Source organism: Miniopterus schreibersii (assembly GCF_964146895.1).
Source record: "Miniopterus schreibersii genome assembly, chromosome: 11".
Lineage (NCBI taxonomy): Eukaryota > Metazoa > Chordata > Mammalia > Chiroptera > Miniopteridae > Miniopterus > Miniopterus schreibersii.
The window spans coordinates 61483943-61502771 of NC_138111.1; the positions used below are offsets into that span (position 1 = coordinate 61483943).

At 39.7% G+C, this 18829-nt stretch overlaps 1 protein-coding gene across 3 annotated transcripts in view; it reads right to left on the reverse strand.

Moving 5' to 3' along the window:
* LINGO2 (leucine rich repeat and Ig domain containing 2) overlaps positions 1-18829 on the reverse strand; it is a 1050740-nt gene that overhangs the window by 82148 nt on the left and 949763 nt on the right. The window lies entirely within an intron of this gene.

The following is an 18829-nucleotide window of genomic DNA, read 5'->3' on the forward strand; positions in this document are numbered from 1 at the left end:
GAGCCTGAATGCATCATTTGTAAGGTAAGAATATAGGATTAAATAAACTCAAGGATTAACTATGTTAAAGTATGTGCATATCCTATCATAGTGCTCAGTATATAACAGCAGAGGGTAGAGGGGTGTTTTTGGTATAATTATTACCAAGTATAATACTTAGAAATTTTAAATGGGCATATTCTATTTCTCCCTCAAATCCTGCGAGCAAGGAAGCTGTTGCCCGGGAACAAGAGAAGGGTACTGCCTCCGACATTATGGCATCACTGACCAGCTTTAAGTCTCAAAACAGACTTTCCTAAGATATATACAATCTGAAAGCCGGGTTTGGGGAGCAAAAAACAAGGGTTTCTAAATTTCAAAGTTCCCTTTTCTTCATCTCATGAGTTTGGCCTTATAAAAGTGTTTTCTGTTCAGTTTCATTTCTTTAAGTGCACAGAAAGCACAGGATAATCAGCATGCTATGGTCATTCCAGCCAAATAGCAAGAGGAAAGAAAGAACCATTCTATCCACGCTGGCACAAGGAGAGGAATTAGGGGACCTAGGTGGGAAGTCACACGTCTTGACTTCTCTGAGGCGGATGTTTTAAGGGCTGGGAGACGTTCCTATAGGTGGAAGAGAAAGCTGAAAGCACAGCATCCCACCTTGAACTCAGGACCACATCTAAAGTAATGTGGTGTCACACTGGTTGATGAAGACGGCTAGCTAGCTGAGCATATAACAGCTTTCCCAGCTTCCTCCAAATCCTGCATGTGCATTTTGGGGCCCCAGTGTCTCAGTGGGCTCAGGAGAGTGGATGTGGGGTCTTTGAGGAGGCCAGTGAACCAGCAGAAGCCAGGCATTGGAATAAAGGAAAAAATCTGAGACCTCTTTCCCCATCACCATGATCTCACATAAGCCATTGACCTGTCTTCTCTACCCTCCCCCAGTGAACTCCAACCAGATGCTATCTTGTAAAGAGCACAGGGAGGGGAGGAAATCTGAAACACTGAGCATTTATCTGCAATAGGCTCAGTCATCCAAGGTATTATTTAACCCAACCCCAAAAGACAGGGATGGATTTCACTGACTATTTCACAGACCTACACTGTTTAGCTGAGAAAGGCTGAGCTATCATTAATTGTCATGTTTAAGTTTTCCAATTGCCTACTAGGTTAACATAAAGGATCACGTTCCTCTAGCAATTTAAAAAGCTGTATTGTTTTGCACATGTGAGTGTTCCGTGTAATTTGATTCCCTAATACACATGATAAAGTAAAAAAGCGGAATTCAAAATTGTATGCAAAGCATGATTATAACCATGCAAAACAAAGCTTTAGAAAATGGGAGAGAAGATCAAGAGTCATTACTCTAAAATGTAAATTGTAATTGCATTTGGTTGAGGCAGCCTACGGTTCTAGTCTGCTCTGTTTTATGTAATCATAATACTTTGATTTCATATAAAAAAAAAAAGCATTTTCAAACCCAGGTAATTAACCACATTAAATACATTACATTTAATATGCAATGACTGAGCACCAACATTTTTCAGGCACAGCACTAAGCACCATGAAAGATACAATGATGGATGGGACATGGCCTCAGTGCCCAAGGACTCATAGCATGGGTAAGTGACAAGGGAAATTCAACATCTATTGTGTCTTAGCTATAAGAAATTAAGTTTAAAGTTCTTCCCATCTATTCCGACCTATCCAGAGGATTTCAATTCAGTGTGATGGTGAAAAAGAACAAAACTAGGATGAAAACTTGAGGTTTTCTTCATTTACTTATTTGTCCTTAAAAAAAGAAAAAAAGAAATAGGCACATAATGTTGATGATCCACGCCTTCACTAGTGAGCGTGGCTTGGTGTGTGTGTTTGGAAGACCTTCGGACATTTATTGGGATGCCTGAAGTTCAGCTGAAAACACTGTCTCTGGGCTGAGGTTGTGAAGCCATCTGTTGAGGAAACCATTTTATAATGAGGTCCCTTTGTTATTTCAACAATTAACCTCCCTTAGATGCAATACACAACAGATAGAGTATGGAATGATGAAAGTGTACTGCCAGACAAACAGTAAGAGGCATTAAACTTCGAGTTGTGAGGGACATTAGAGCTTATCAGGTTAGTAGCTCTCACACCGCAGCCTGCCTCAAGGTCATCGGATGGCTTCAAACACATTGCTGCCCCATCTCAGTTTCTCATTCACTAGTCTGGGATGGGGTCCACTGATTTGCATTTCTAACTTCTGTGTTTTCTGGCTGGTGCATTTGGTCCTGGAACCGCTTTCCTGGAACCTTTGGTCTCTGCTCAAATACTTCAGAGGATGATACACTCACTGAATTGCAAGGAAGCCAGTTCACTGTTGGACAGGCTAATTCTTCAAGAATTTACTGGAGCCAGAATCTGTCTCTTTGAAACTTCTGATTGCTACATGTCTATTCCCTCCTGCTCACAACAGCTCTTCAGATGCCTTCTTTTGACCGGGCTGAAAATTCCCACCTTCAACCATTTATTCTACACAATTCTTCATTATCATGTTATTGTCCCCTGAAGAAACTCATGTTTATAAAGGCCACTCTTGAAACATGGGGCTGAGAACACAGCATTCTACATGTGAGCCACCGGTACTATCCCCTTCCATAAACCAGCATCACATATCAATTAATGCAGAGCTGGATTTTATCACTTTCCTCAAAGCAATCATATCCTCCCTTCATTAGTTGGCACTGTACTAAAGATCTATGAAACAACTGAGCTCTTTCTCACATTCTGACAGATACTGTCCTTCCTCTTCTTCTCCACTTGGAATATTGATTTTAGCACAAGAATTCTCCTTTTATTCTGGCCAAACTTCATTATCTTAATAGCTCATAATTCTAGTTTACTAAGTATACGATGGTGACTAAGACCACGGCCTTTAAAGTCATGCAGAGCTATAATCTGCACCCAGAACTACCACTTAACAGCCACATGGTCCTGGACACATTATGTGACCAACCGACACCTTAGTTTCCTCATAGGAATTATAGTAATGACTATAGCAACCTTGCAGAGGACTTTAATGAGATAATATATAAAAAAACATTTACTATAATGTCTGGTACATATTACATGCTTAGTAAGTGTTAGCTATTATTATTTTATTAAAAGCAATCTAAACAGTAAGGTTTATACTGAACAAGATAAGAGTAAAGTCTTTTTATAAAGAAACCTATAAACCTTATTGAAAGTTTTAAAAAAATACAAATTATAAATGTATAGATTTAGTACAATTTCAATACAAATATCAATATGATGTTTTAGAATTTGACATAATTTGCATGAAAAATGTGAGCAAAGGTGAAACTGTAATAGACAATCTGAAAAGATGAAATGAGAAGGAAATGACTCAGGTAAGACATTAAACTTATACAAAGGTCTGAAGACTTAAAGCTGTGTGGTATCGTCACAAATACAGAAAGGCACACCAACAGGGAAGAGGGCAACATTAGAAATAAACCCAGACATTTAAAAGTTAAGTCAGTTTTCCCAAATAAAGGGCAAAGAGGGCATATTTATTAAGTTGTATTAAGAAAAATACAGCAATTTAGAAACCCAAAGTGTTGGGGCCATGCCTTCCACAACACATGAGCCCATAGAAGAAACTCAATGGGACATGTTTCTACAACTGAATATATAGAAATTGAAGCCTCTATAAATAAAAAGGGTTGTAAATTAATTTTTTTATATATAACAACTGACTGAGAAAAGTACTTAAACTGAAAATGTCAGACGAGTTAACATTTGTAATATATGAAGAGTTCATTCAAATTCAGAAGGAAAACTGCAAGGACCTAAAAAATGAATAAGCTATGAAATGAACAACAAAATTACAGAGAAATGTCAATAAGGAAACATGGGAAAAGATCATTCTTGATGGAAACTGAAGATACCTTTTATCGCCTATCAAGACAGGCAATAAATTTAAAAAATTGTACCCACTGCTGGTGAAAGTTTAAGTAATCTGTTATTTTCATTTATTTCTAGTGATAATTTAAATTTATATAACCAGTTTTGGAAAGCAATTGAGAATAATAAAGATGTATAAAATAATTATTCTGATCCAATAATTTTAGTTTCTGGAATTTCTCCTAATAACATAATTCAACAACAACCACAACAAAAACCATATGCTCAGAGCAGCTATGATTCCAAAAGACTGGAAAAAAAGCATAAATGTCCAAGATTAGAGAAATAGATTTGATAAAACCAACTCAGTAAAATATTATACAGTAATTAAAATAATATGAAGGATATATAGAAATGTTTAAAACACCATAATCAGTGAAAACAGCAACATACATTCATTTGCCTGTTTGCATTTGATAGGCACACAGGACATATTCTATCCTGAGCGTAGCAAAGTAAATGGGTGTGAATGTAAAATGCAAAATGCAGATGTACTATTAGTATTAGAGGAGGATTGTGTGAATTTTTAAATAATTATTTAAGCATTATTCTTTAAAAGTTTGTATTGAGTTTCCAGTATAAGTTAAAGATAATTTTGAATTCGAGTTATGTCACACAACTTAGTCACCTCTTTGGCCTGAAAATTTGTGTCTGAAAATTTGACAAGTGAATAAAACGTGATCTAGCCAGCTATGTACAATGCGGCAGCAGGAAGATCTCTATGCCCTGTTATCACTCATGCACTCACAGCAAATGTCTACTGAGTTTTTACTCTGACTCTACTCAGGATGTCTACCACCACCACAATATGGTCTCAGCCCTGGTGGTTTAGGGGGGAAGACACACATGTAGACATGTGAAATGATCATTCAATTATAATGTAAGCACATCATCAGACTTATGCTAGGTTATTTTAGAAGTGCCAACGGGGTATATAATTTAACTCAAGAGATCATAAAAGAGACTACATCTGAGTTCTACAGGATTAGTAGAGTTAGCTAGGCAAGAAGAACAGTGGTTGGGGAAAAGGCATTCCATGCAGAAAGTAGGCATGAAGGTAGCAAAGAGCATGGCGAGCAGAGACAACCTTGGCTGGGAGGGAAAGGCAAGGGTTTCAGGTTCCTGTTTAAGTCCCGGTTCTACCTCATTAGCTGGATAATGCAAATAATTTCCTTATCTATAAAATGCAAAGAAGCCCACCTGCCTCACAAATTGACATAAGAATTAAATGAGATTATATTGGTAAAGGAGGCACTGTAATGACCGACATGTGGTTGGCCCTCAACAAATGAAGGCTACCGATGCTATTTCAAGGGCCTCAGTGTTACTGGAACAAAAAGAACAAGGAAGGGTGAGACAGGAGGAAGGGGACAATCAGGTTATGGAAGGCTTCTTTACCAGGCTGGGCCACAGCCTGTAAATCACCCAGGTCTCTGAAAGCTTTTAATCAGCAAAGCAAGGTGGTCAGGTTCGCTTGTTCAATGGATCACTCTGAAAACTGGCTTGAAGTTGGATTTGATGGGGCTGAGACTAGCACAGCAGTAACAAGATCAGTTAACAGGCTGCTCTAATAGCTTGGAGAGGGCGATGGAGGCCTGAAATAGGAATAGAAGCGAGAGGAATGGCTGGGAAATGCTCAGCCAGTGTAACAGGTAGGGCTTTGTGATTATTCAGAGGTGGGAGAAAAGCGAGGTGTCGGACATAATTAGATGGCTAGCGTGGGTGGCTGAGCGGATGGTAGGGGAACAACTAAAATGACAAATGGAAGAAAGAAACAGATTGGAGGGGGGACAATGAATTATTGGTACTCACATGTGCCAGGCAAAATGCTGAGTTCTGAGCTTACAAAGACAAATAAGACAGGGCTCCTTGCTATAAGGAGCTCACATGCTGGTGGGAAAGACAAAATTAAACAGGCCAACAGAATACAGTTTGGTTATATAAAGTCACCTATCTGAATTTTTAACAAAACCATTTAATATCTAATCATGAGGAAACCGTAAGACAAATGCCATGGAGGGGACATTCTGCAAGACAATCCAACTCTTTAAAAGTGTTAATGTCATGAAAGACAAAAATATATTTTGTATATGTTAAAGCACACTCGAGAGGTCTGACAACTCAGTGCAATGTATGATCATTGATTGAATACTAATACTGCCCCTCCAGGATAACAGTTAAAAGGACATCACTTTGATAATTAGGAAAATCTGAGTATGGACCATAAATAAAACAACAATATCATGTCCCTATTAAATGTCATAGTTATATGAATGGTATGGTGGTTACATAGAGAAGAGTTGCAGATATTCAGACACAGATGCTGAAATAGTTAAGCAGTCGGGGTAGCATGTCATGATGCCTGTAACTTATTTACAAATATTTATGCTATTTAAAATATTTATATATTTCACATACATGGGTATTATGAATATGTAGAGAGAGAGCACATGTGTGGAGGTAGCAAAGTGGTCAATTTGGTGATTTTAGATGAACAGGTATTTTATGTTCATGTTATTACCTTTTCATCTAATTACAGATTTGAACTTTTAAAAAATTAAATAATGGGAAAATGCATGAGGGACATGTTATGATAGAGGTGGGTTCAACATGCTATCAAACCAGTAATGAGCGTAGGTGAAATGCAAGAAAGAAGAAAGGTCTGTTTTCAGCTAGCCCCTTCTCCGTGGTTTTCTCCACGCCTTTATATTCCTGCAGGTAATGCTGTGTGAAAACCATCATTTCAGAGGCAGTCTAGCTGTAACAGGTGAGTCGCATTCCACTGTAACACAGAAGCAGACACCACTGATGCCATCACTCCTCCAGTGGGAAGACTGAGCCCATAAGAAAGGATAGTTATATACACTATTGGTCAAGTTCCTAAGACGTATGACAAATCCTCAATCTCCTGCAGGAGAGGTAATCCATTTTCAAAGTGTCTGTCTACAGCATTCTACGTTCTTAAGTTTTGTTGACTGAGTAATAGGTTGTCGTGTCTCCCATTAATTCTGGAAACAGCCCCAGCAGGTTCCATTTATACCTTTCATAGAACCAGCACTAAATAAAATGGGATACACAGTCTAAGAATATGCAAGAGAGCCTGAGACAAGAGTTTGCTCTGTAAAGTGTTGAAATATCTTGTACCTAACAGTAAAAGTAAGTATGGAATATTCAAGACCACAATTGCCCTGGGCACTGTAGTCATTGCCTCAAAATCCGTGTGTCCTCTCTCATTATACGGCGTGGGTTGTCTCCCGCACGGTGCTCTCTGTGCTCTTATCACTTTGATATGCTAAGGAGCTTTGAAGCAGCAGTGGGTGAATTGGGCCCAGCCAGTGTTTCAGGTTTAAATTTTAATTCATTAAAGGAGCACACAGTTCATTGCAGTGATTGAGCAACAGAATTATGAATTCCGAAAAAGTCAGCCTGAATATATTCCTGTGGCAAGTTGATCCTTGACAAAGTCAGAGAGTGCTACAAGTTTGAGGGCTACTTAATAGTGAAAACAGCAGTGATCCTGGGGAATGGAAATTTAAAGTACTAATACCAGCAATTAGGAGTAATGACTAGTTTTTTAGGCCATCATTTGTAAGTTATTTCCGCTTCAACACAAAGCACACTGCTCACACCTCAGGCATGGAAGGCAGTGTCCACTGTGGGGAATTTGGGGGCTTCCAAGAAGCTGTGTGCCGGGACTTCTGGTTCTTAGTACAGAGTACCCCATTTCCCAGAGATCCACCTGCACCATCTGCCAGGGAGGCAGCAGTGCAGCCCAGGAAGTCCTTTCCACTTGCAACAGCAGACGCCTAATGCTATAGCATGAGCCTCATGTGAATGTGTGCCACGAGTCCTCAAGGATGGGACTGAGAAACCATACCTCTTACAGCCAGAAAGAACCCGCACTATTCATTCTCAGGCTTTCTGAGAGGGGGGGTTTCTCACTTACAGATGATGAATTAAGGCCCAAGGAGGTCAAAGGTAAGGGGGAGAGGAGGGACATCTTCTAGTTCTCAGATGCATGAAATTTGGCATGAAAGGGTTACCTCACAGGAAAATACCAATTATTTGGAAATTTTATGTGAAAGTTATTTGGGTTTGCAAGAGCTGGATAACTGACACCATAGTTCACATAGTATGCATGTGCACAAATAAAAATCTGTATTCAAACATCTTCAATCCAACAGGTGCTTATTGAGCATCTACTATATGCTTGGTACTATGTAGAAAATGGGGATACAGCTGTGACTAATACAGGTATGTTTCCGGTTTTCATGAAACTCACAGTCCAGAGAGGAATACAGAGGAATGAATAGGCAAGACCATGTGACAAACCTTAAGAGGGGAAACATAAGGTGTAAAAGGAGTCACAGGAAGGCTCCCTAACCTGATATGAGTCAGGAAAGGGTTAGCAGACTAAATGATATCCATACTGAGTTCTGGAGAAGGGAGAGGAATTAGATGACAGGGAGGTGGAGAGAGTGGTCCAACCAGCAGCAACAACATAAGCAAAAGGCTAGAGACAGAATGTGGGAGCTCTGGGAAGCTGCTGGCAGTGCAGTAAGGAGAGTCAAAAGAGACAAAACTGGAATGTTAAGGTGAAGCAAGCTGACAAATGACTGCAGAGCAGGTATTAATTTTGTGAGCATATATTTCCTAAAGAACTTTTAATTGTATACAACAAACGGTATTTATCTGTATTTTTATTAAAATGAAGAATATAGAAACTGAATCTGGTAAAACTTTCAAAAAACTAATCTCAGATTTAAAGAGTCTATAGCCTTACCTGCTGCTGCTAAATTCTGAGTTCTGTCCTGGGATACCACAGTCTGCTGCAGTTAGGTACGTTTACAATCAACGTACCATGGCCAGTCTTGGGGATTGCAAACTATTAGACTAGTGGTTCTCAACTCTGGCTGCAAATTAGGATCAACTGGGGAATCTTAAAATAAACTGATGTCCAGGTCTTACCCTGAGATTCTGATTTAATAGGTCTGTATTGGAACTGGATATTGTTATTTTTAAAGAAAAGGGAAGTAAATGCTAAAGGCAGGAAAGAATCCAAATTATTCTCTATTTTCAGATCTGATTTTGTCTTCTCAGATAGACCATGAACTGCTTGCAGTTGGGGACTTTGGTCCTGCTATTATTATTATTAAGTATTATTATTTTCTACAGCTAGCTACAGAACTGATTCTCAATAAAAACAACATCTGATTAACAGCAGCCATGGAGGAGAAAGGAAGGCCACATGTTATATAATCTCTGCTTAATATCAGTTACCAGTTGTTGAGAGTCTGCTATATGCACCTCTGTATCTCTAGCACTTAGCGCAATATGTAGGTGCTTAATAAATATATGTTGAATGATTGAGTTAATCTCCATTGTAGAGATGAGGAAAATGACGCTACACGTTACTTTTATTGGGTCACAAAATTATGTGATTCAAGACAAAGCCAATTGCTCTCGGAAGGCTGAAGCTCTTTCCAGTACACCATGCTGAGAGTATTCATGAGCTTAGTCCAAAGGCACTGCATAGGTATCTTGCCTTTCAGAGCTGTGGGACATATCTGACCCATCTGCTAATTTGGTAAAAACTTCATCCCCTCCTTTAACCAATGCTACTATTAAAATTATACAGGGTAGGGAAAAGCAGGTTTACAGTTGTGAGTTCGTGAAACACAGAGTTTATTCTTGTATTACTGTTTATTAATTATGGTATTGTTTTCCATATGAACAACAGTAAACCTACTTTTACTCATTACAGACATACCTCTTACAAAGGGCAACCTTAGCCCAGTTTCCCCCACAGAGTCAGCACTCTGCAGAGGGAAATCAGGTTAGAGCCCATGGCACAGAAACAAAATCCTGGGCGAGGCTTTGTTGATGTAAGAGCTCTGCGTAAGTGTGATGTTGGGGCTGTTATAGAACTATAGGAATCCATGCTAAGAGGGTCATTGGGGGTCTAAGACCTTCACGTACTTATCATTAGTGTAATAAGAGAAATGTTGACCACAAGAAAACAATGAGTGCCAGACAGACAGATTTATGGAGGACCTGGAACCTTCTCTCACCTTTTTGCTTTCACTCAGTTAACCAAAGGAGCTATGGTTGTAACTTAGTCTTTCCTTGTGACTTGGCATTTTTGTCGGTTTGGCTGTTTTGAACACATAGTGGCTACAGAGGGTGTGGAAAGATCAGCAGTACATGGTAAATGATAAAATATGCCTTAGTGTCCACAACCACATCCATACATAAAACCCTCTGATCTACACCTTAAGTAATAGTGTATATTATGATGGTTAGATAATTAACATATATCACATTTTTTGGCTAAAGGATAAAGTTCCTCAGTCTATATTTATCAAAGTTTTAGAAACAAGAAATATAAAAGTCTTAGATCACTCCCTCTTTTTTCCTACCTATAAAATAAAATAAACAGAACAAGAAACAGGCATTGGCCCAGCCAGGTGTGGCTCAGCTGTTGCAAATCCACCTAGGATCCAGGAGATTGAGGTTCAATTGCTGGTCAGGACACATGCCCGGGTCGCGGGCTTGATCCCCGGTCCAGGGAGTGCAGGAGGCAGCCGATCAATGATGACTCTCTCATCATTGATGTCCCCCCTCCCCCTTCCTCTCTGAAATCAATAAAGATATATTTAAAAAAATTATTTAAAAAAACCCAGGTATTGATTTGTTTCTTTCTTTTGGTGAGCAGATTCTGTGCTCTATGAACTAATTTATAGAAAATTGTAGAAAATAGATTATAAATAAAACCCCAAATCATCATGTAGATATTATCTATGACTACTGAATCATAAGTAGAGATGATCATAAGTTGTAATTTCCAAAGATTTTCAATTTTTAATATTTCTTTTAGTTTTAACACTCAATCTAAACTCCAGGCTTTTATGCTATTATTTTAGAAATATAGCCTTTTCAGCTATCTAAATACCACTTTTACATGTTCCCTCTTTTTTGCTTGCATGCCTAATACAATGTGATATAAATGAAAGTATCCTCTCTTTTCCTCTATAATGGGAATCCCTTCACACTGACATTACCAAAGTATAACTTGCTTTCAGATTAAAACAAAACTAAACCAAACAAAAAACATACAAACCAAAAGTAAAATATATAACCTCCAAGAGGGAAGCTAGGCTTTAATCAAGAATTTCCAGAAACCAGAATGTGCTTTCCTGATGAAATGCACTTCCCAACAAAACACTGAAGACTCTCTTCTGTCCTTGTGACGTGTCCTCAGGTGTGAACTGGCTTCATGTCTTACATCCCCGCAGACTTGGCTTGTTATAAGGCGGCGGCCTCAGCTCCCTCTCCTTGTCCCTGTACGAACATGGTCTACTCTGCTTTTAAAAGGCTCATTAGTGTCCTGAGAGAGCAGGCACAGGTGGGGAAAGGCTGCTCCACCGAATGAGCCCCAGCCCTGGGCCGAGGGCCAGGCCCCTGCAGGGCATTTGAGGCAAGACTTTTTGCACAAAGCATAAGAACTTATAAAAGATGGGGGATAAGGCAACTTCAGTAAAGTGGGAAGTACTTTTGTGGCTTCCACACTGAATTAGACTCTCCATTGGAGCATTAGGGCTTCAATACATTTTCTCATAATTTTTCATCTGTATCATGGATTTGCATAAAAAAGTAGGCTTGCTTTTGAATTTAATTTAGATTTTTATGGAATAATAAACTAAAGGAAAGTCTCCTTTGTTAGCCATCTGTTATACTATTTACTTAAATTTTTAAATTATCTTATTTTAAAGATATATATACTCAAAATTCCATTTTTCTTAAAAATTTAAATACTGTTCTTTATTCCCATTTGAAGCCTATGGATATGATTTGATTTACAAGAAGAACAAGCCTTGCTTAGTCTATGTGGTCACACCTGTGCTGGTTTCAGGGATGGTATATGGCAAATGTTAAGAGTGCATGTTTTTGTCCTGTCTTATCCCTCTCTCCACGGGAAAATTATCCTTCAGACATTTAAAAATAAACATGCAGAGTTCAAGTGCTTCATCTGATTTGCTCCCCTGTCCTTCACATCCCAGTGATGTGCATATGACTCAGACATGACTGGACAACTCTCCTCCTGGCACAGAGATTGGCCCAAGCCCATCACCACATAGCAGGAACTCTCAAGGAAAATGCACTTCGGGATCCATAGCTCTAAGAATGATCTGGGTGCTGCCACCAGCCATTTGTTGGTGTGTGGGGCAGAAGAAATAGGGCCTATGGCTTAAGTTTACTTAAGTTGTATTTTTGCCACTTGCAATTCCTAAGAACCCTGATCTATGCTGAGAGAAGCTCCTGGAATGTCTTTTACAATGAAGCAACACAGTATCTTTGACAACTCACTCAATCCATTCTTTTCTTACAAAAATAACACAAGTGAATATGACCTTAGATTAAAAGCTACACAATTTTTACAGAAACGTATCAGATTTTAAGAGAATATCTTGATTTAGGTTAATCTCAGAAGCACTTTCCATGGATAACTCTATACAGATGACTGAAAAGCACCATAAAATAAAATAAAAATCTGCATGCTATAATGTGTGTTATTCTCATTTTGAAATTGAGGCTGTTATGAATGAGATAACTAAATAACCCATTACCAAACAAAATTCAAACTAACTTAAACCAATTTGCCCTTGTCTGTCCTGATACGGTACTGGCTACGCTCCTTTTTTCTATGGTATTCAAGCTAATATGGGCTGAAATATATTCCATAACTAATTTCAGAATCGCCAAGTTAAGAAACGTTAAAGTATTTACTTGTTAGTTTGCTTATTCATTCAATTTCAGAACTCCTCAGAACTCTATGTTAATGTGTATTATAAACTACAAGAGGAAAACAGAGCTTTCGGCCTTCCTTAGGCTCATTTAACTATGGCAGCATTTGCCACTGTGCATTTTCAGGGACTAGTGTTCTACAACACACCCTTCGCGAAATTCCAGCCTGTGCTGTTAAAATGAGCCTTGGCAGTTACTAATGCATATTAAAAGAACTGTCCAATTAGAGATCTCTCTTCTTTATGCATTTTGTAAGGCAGTGTGATGGAAGATCAGGAATACCTGATATGAAAGCCAGCTCTTTCATTCACTAACAGCCTCTGTAAGTCTTTCACCACATAGGTTTGGGTGAAAATCAAATAGGCCCTTCTCCCTGCCCAGGCTACCCTTTCCTACTTCTACATGTAGTTAACTTCTCATTTTTAAAAAGTCAGCTTAATTACTGCCACCTTCCCTAATGTCCTCTTTGCTCCCATGTCCTGTTATATCACAGCACATTTCACACTGTACCAAAACTCTTTTTTATTGACTTGTTTCCACCATTAAACTTTGAGCTCCTTTAAAGCCAAAAACATGACTTGATCATTGTATCTCTGGAGACAAGCACAGTGCCTGGCATTTAGTAAGTTCTCAATAAATGGCTGCGCCATTAGAAAGTCATCTCTTTTAGCTGCTTGAACTTGCTAATGAATAGCTCTAGCTGCTAGTCGACAGTAAAAGGCCTAATGGGTCAAAAAACTTGCTGCTATCATCACTAAAATCTATTCTGGTAGACACCAAAATGGGATGCTCTCACTAGAGGGATGACTGGGGTGTAATGCAATCACTACCATACCGAAGAAAAATGTAATCTTATATATAATTAAAAGAACTTTAATCTTTATGGATATATAGCATATTCATTGTCACCCATATGTGGTCTATACTACTTAGGTAACACCAAGGTACTTTTAGGCAAGAGAGGAAGTGCTACTATACATAGATATAAAAGTGGTCACTTAATTGTTTTTTCAACATACAATAGCTGCGTAAGTAAATCTGTTGTTTCTATTACTGGGCTTAAACTAAATAAATGTCACAAAGTGTATGAATTTAAATCTACTCTTATAATAGATTAGATAAAATTAGCTGATAATGGAAAAATGATTGTCATATTAAGACATTAAAAATCTGCTTATTCCAACTTAATCTAACCCATTAAATACTTATATTTTTCTTAGCTATTTAACAATTGTACGTATATAATAGTTATTATGTACAATATATTCTATATTCATACAATAATATGTTACATTATTATATTATATGTATCACATATAAATATATCTTAAGCACTGGGAATAAATGAGACGGCTCTAGGGTATGAGAGCTATTCTGTCTCACTGCCAGAAAGTCTTTAGGGCCAATACTTTGTCTGAACTTCCCAGAGGGATAGGCTTGATAGAGTCCAGATACTTAGCGTTACAGAAACAGATGGAAAAAAGAACCCAAGACTGGAAAAGAAGTGAGATATGGAGTGGCTTCCGATTGAGATCTGAAACTGACACACCTCGTCACGCTCCTGGGGAATGCAGTCCTCCCCAGCATCCCTCCTCACTGCCACAGGGTAGGTGACTACCATCTGCTCCTTCCTCGTTTACACCTGAAGCGTTTCATTAAGAAGTCAGCATTTTTCACTCCAGAGCCACATGTCCATCAGTATCCAGCCAGTTCCAGTGCTGTACACCCATAATGCTGTCTGTATGTATCTATGTATTTGTGTGTATATAGACACGCATTGCATATATATAATAATTTCTAAATGTACTTTTTCTGAAAAACAGCTTAACTGAAATATTAATTCACATATAACACAATCCGCCATTTAGAATATACAATTCAGTGGTTTTCAGTGTATTCATAGAGTTGTGTAACCATCACCACATTTTCACCCATTTTCTAAAAACCCTGTACTCAAGAGCAGTCATTCCCCTCTGCCCCCCCCCCCCCAGCCCTAGCAACCACCAATCAGCTTTCTGTCTCTATAGATTAGCCTATTCTGGACACTTCACACACCTCATATAGGTTTAGTGCTACATTTACTCCCATTCTACGCTGCAGAATTCTGCCGGCTTCAGAAGGACATTGTGGCTTTGCTCTGCCACCAGAAAATCCCAGAACTAGGCAAAAGACTTCAGTATTGGGCTTGTTGCTGGAACAATCCAGAAGTTGTAGTATGGAGCTAGGAACAGTTCATATTGTTTTGTTTGCGTGTACAGAAATGGAGAAATGTAATAAAGTACCTAGCACTACACATTCTTATGCATTTATGACTTAGACATGATTGTAAATATATAATATGTCTGGAACATTTTTCTAGAATATTGGGTTTTTTATCCAATTAGTCTTCATTCACATAATATTAATTAAGCCATATAATAAATGCTAGGCACTATGCTTAATTTTTACACAATATTGTGGCAGAAAGTAGGTCAGTATTATCACCCCCATTTTAAAGATAAGGAAACTGAGACTCAAAGAAAAGTGAGTTGTTCCCAATCACACAGTTTATACGTGAGAGAAATAAGAACTGAATTTAGATCTTCACGCTAATCACGAGCACTTTCCATCATATTACATTTTCTACCCTCAAACAACCACAGTCATTCTTACCTAAAGACTTGATGAAAGAGCTCATGCCATAAAGAACAACTTATACTTCTCCAAGATACTTTTCCTAAGTTATCTATGATTCTAGTTCAGACAAGTCTACATGCAGCAGAATTGCTTCACTATACTTGATACTGAGGGTTTTAGTCCAAAGCCTCGTGTGAAAAAGTCCCTCTTTCCTGGTTTGCTGCTTTCCCCGATGGTTCCCAGATGCCGAAGGATTTAGATTGAAAATTTAAGCTCTGAAATTTGCCATTCTCCTCCTCATGAGCACCTCAGTACACAATACCCTCTCCTGGTTATTAAATTCCTGGTTATTAAATCCCAGTGCCCTTGTTGCAAAAAAACCCACACACACAACAAAAAACAAAAGCTGAAAAATAATGTGCGATCACTTTACACCATGAGTCTTGAGCTAGAAATTCAGTAGCGGGGAAGAAGGGAAAGGAGGGGAGAAGAAACTGGCAGATGACAGGCCAGCCCCACTGGCAGCCGCGGTGGCACATCAGAGACATGTCTCATCGCCTTACCAATCATTGTGGTCGCTGGCTGTGCTTAGTACAGTGCTTCAGGGCTCAAGCCGCCTTCCTGGCTTTGAAGGGCCTTGGGCTGGAAGGCGCCGCATCTCCAGCAGGTGCACGCACTTAACCCGGGGCGGGGAGCATCTTCTGCAGCAAGCGGGGCGGGCTTCCACGGCCCACTGGCCCCGGCCCCTGCGAGTGGAAACGGGGCCAGGCCGGGCAGGCCCCACGCGTGATGCGTGCATCAGCCGGGCTCGTCTTGGCACAGTAACCTAATAAACTCCAACTGGGCAAGGCGCCGCTGCTGCTGAGAAACCTGCCTGTTCATAGTAACTGGACTTTCTCCAATAAGGTTGGGGAGAGATCCGAGTGGTCCTCTCTGCTGGTAATATCCGGGGCACTGCCTCATCCGTGTAATTAACCCCCAGGGAGCAGGCCGAGGAACTGTTCTGATTACAAAATAATGGGTCCATCAGGCACAATTAGTGCCCAAGTGAAACATGGCAGTTGGCATGAAAGCCATTGAAGTAAACAATCCCGGGCCCTGACACGGGCTGTTCCCTAATTAACCCTTAGAGGGCTAATCCATTTGCCTGAACAAAACCTTAGCTCCTGCCTTTGCCAGCTGGCATGCTGGGGGAACGGTGTTTGCATCAGATCTTGCTGGGCATGGCACTGCCGAGTGGCAATGACTCGCCCCTGAAGACTCCGCCACGGACCGCCTGGAGATGGGCAGGGTTCAGTGAACGTATTAGACAGTGATTCACTAAGGTATTAAAGGATATGTTATGACGGATGAGTCCTAGAGAGAGTCTTAGGAAAATCCTAATTCTTGGAAGCACGGCATTCCTGCCCTCGCTGCTTGAGAGCAGGACGTTTTCCCTGACAGCTCTGCAGAACCCAGCCAAACCCCTGCATGGGGCACGCACAGCGGCTGTGGTTTGTTTTAGCATGAGGCTGGGAGAGAGAAAACTGATGGTTTTCTTGCACTCTAAATATAAATAAATAAATAAATAAATAAATAAATAATCAACCAACCTACCACTGCCGGCCTCAAGGTCAATTTTAATAACTACACTTTTATTCTGTATTTGATGAAATCTGTATTTACTTTTTCATTACTGTATCTCCAGCCCCTAGAGCAGCGCCTGGTACCAAGCTGATGCTTCCCACAATATTTGTTGAATTTATATATGAATGACGTAACAAGAGGCCACTGTGAATGAAAGGATAGGGGGTGGGCAGCAATCATCCAAAAGCCCATAGTTGAGAGGGCAATGATTTAATTTTATATATTATGGTTGGGTCTTTATTACCTTTAAATAGTATATATAATATATATGACCTAAAATATGTATTTTCATGTTTTCCAATTATACATCTAAAAGTCTAAAATGGTAGAATTCCAGACATTGGTTACTAAATAAGTGAAATTCCTATTAATCCTCAGATTTTAGGTCTCCTGGGGGTAGGGATGGGCATGTGTTGGATGTAATGTGATATGACGGTAAAACACGCCATCTCTGAAGCCACAGGCCCTGGTTTTGAATACAACTTTGCCAAAATTTTGCTACACGAACTTTAAAACTTATTTAACCCCCCCTAAACTGTAGTTTTCTTACCTATCAAATGGGGTAATAACAAACCTACCTTTATCTCCATATAAACTGGAGTAAAACACATCTCAGTATCTGTTAGTGGCGGCGATGATGGTGATGACCATGACCAAGTTTCAACTCTGACGAGGAAGAAAACTCCGGCAGCAGCTCACAAAGTAGATGCAGCAACATTCGATTGTGCACAAGGACAGGAAAGAGCTTAGACTCAGTTGTGCACAGGCACACACGTGTACACATACACGCAGATAAAGATCTTGATATGGACTTTGACGGCATAGGAAAATGAAATCTAATCAAAGAGGTTCTTTTGTGGCTCCTACTTTGCCCAAAGAAGAACATTAAAGGGGCTTGTCCTGTCCAAGGATGCAGCAGTCTGACCTGTCCAAAGCCCGGGAGCCTTCAGTGTGGCAGAATGAGCACCCTGTTGCTCATTTACTTTATCTTTCAGCAAATGAAACCTACTGACTTGGTAGCACAGGGAGAGGCAGAATTTTCTCCATGATTTTGATTGTCAGGTCAGTTAGCACATATTATATTTTCTATATATTTTGATCAGCAGGGGAGAACAAAGCTTGGGAAATAGCAATGGCTGGCTTATGTTTCTTACAGGCAAAGGGATACTGAGATCCTGGCTTTTATCTGCCTGTCAGGATTATTTAAATCTATGCTCTGAGATGGCACCATGGCAATCACAGTAAGTGGCCATGATCTCATGCTTAGGGGGAAAGCTTCCCAGCTGGGCTCCTGTGGTCCTGAAATTGTATCATGACCTCAGCCCCTTTGGGGCTTCCTAGGTGGAAAGCTTTGCTAGGAGAACGGGAATGCTCCTGAGGCCTGAGCCAGGTCCCTTTCCACACTGCGCTTGAGGTCCCGGACTTAGTCTTTCCTTATTGAACTGCCATTCAATGATAAGATTTAGAGAAAGGAAAATTTATTTCTCTCTAGAAAAAACACACCTCTTCTTCCTCCAAGGCTGACATGACAAGATCTTTAAAATGCAGAGGGGGTCTTAAGGAAACCCATCTGGCTTCTGAATACCAAATTTGCTCTAAATTCCTGGGAGTCAAGCTAGGCCGCCAATATAATCTGAGCCATAATGTGTTATTCATGTTTCTCTGAGGTCATCAATGTCTTTGCTGCTCTTACTGTTCTTCAGAATAATGGTGCTTAGTGAAGCAATTTCCTTTCAACTTGGACCATGTGCCTAGTTACAGGCTATATTCAAAAGCCTATTTTGAAATTCCTCACCTCACCATCCTTCCTCCAGAGATTTGAGTACAACCTAGGCCCTGCTACCCATCTTGTTAT